The sequence below is a fragment of the Helianthus annuus genome, chromosome 9, assembly GCF_002127325.2.
Source record: "Helianthus annuus cultivar XRQ/B chromosome 9, HanXRQr2.0-SUNRISE, whole genome shotgun sequence".
NCBI classification, from domain to species: Eukaryota; Viridiplantae; Streptophyta; class Magnoliopsida; order Asterales; family Asteraceae; genus Helianthus; species Helianthus annuus.
Window position 1 is genome coordinate 136597024 of NC_035441.2, and position 1073 is coordinate 136598096.

Consider the following 1073-nt stretch of genomic DNA (forward strand, 5'->3'; position numbering starts at 1 on the left):
GCTTCTCTCAGTTGGTGGTGATGGAGCCTCTTCGGAACCCACGGTACGGTTTCTCAACGTTATGAGATGTACTTGCGCCTTTGGGTTGGTTTCGGTATTACTTGGTAACGCGCCTTGTGGTCTCTCGGAGAAATTTTGAGCTATTTGATTTAATTGTTTTTCAATGTTTTGTATACTAGCTTGTTGATTTCTAAAATTCGATTCCAATTGTTGAAATCAATCTGAGTTTTTCTTTTCGGTGTCGGAGATGAGGCGAGATACAGTATCTTCAAGCCTTTCTCGTCCACTTTGTTGTTGATAGAAATTTTGTGACTCGCTTCTTGGTTGTTGAAAGTTTGTTCGTTGGTTACTACTATTGACGGGTTCTCTCCAACCAAGGTTTGGGTGGTTACGCCATCCTTGGTTGTAAGCACCCATTGGAGGACCTGACGGCCTAGGTCTATTATGAATGTAGTTTACCGACTCTGTTTGATCATCCATTTCTTTCATACAACTCCAATTTTCATGTGGCCCACCACACCCTTCACAAGCCATGACCGAGGCCGTTTTTGTCATTTCTAGCTTTTTTATTTTCGAAGAAAGGGCCTAGATTTGGGCTTGTAAAGAAGTGCTTTCATCAACCTTATGGGCGCCCGGGGCAACAGTTTTATTGCCTCGGGGAGTGTGCCACTGAAAATTGGTTTGAGCAATTTCCTCAATTTGATTGTATATTTCATTTGGGCGACGATTACCTAAAAGTCCCCCGGAGCTAGAATCAAGTGTTTGTCTTGTGTGTGGTAACAACCCATTGTAGAAAGTGGATACTTGTTGCCACACCGCGAGACCGTGATGAGGACACTTTCTTAGTAGCTCCTTGAACCTTTCCCAAGTTTCATATAAGGATTCCCCATCTTCTTCTGAATATGTATTAATTTCAGTCATTAATTTAGCCGTTTTAGCAGGAAGGAAATATTTATATATAAACTTTTGGGCTAGTTCATCCCAGGTGTTTACCGAGCCAACTGGGAGGGCGTTGAGCCAAGCTTTAGCTCGGTCTTTTAGGGAAAATGGAAACATGCGAAGGTGGATGGCGT

General features: G+C 42.8%; 1 non-coding gene across 1 annotated transcript; it reads left to right on the forward strand.

The window, feature by feature from the left end:
* The first annotated feature begins 820 nt into the window (after positions 1–820).
* Positions 821–927, forward strand: LOC118482393. The gene has a single exon (XR_004868433.1). It is a non-coding gene; the product is annotated as a small nucleolar RNA R71 (small nucleolar RNA).
* Positions 928–1073: the final 146 nt, after the last annotated feature.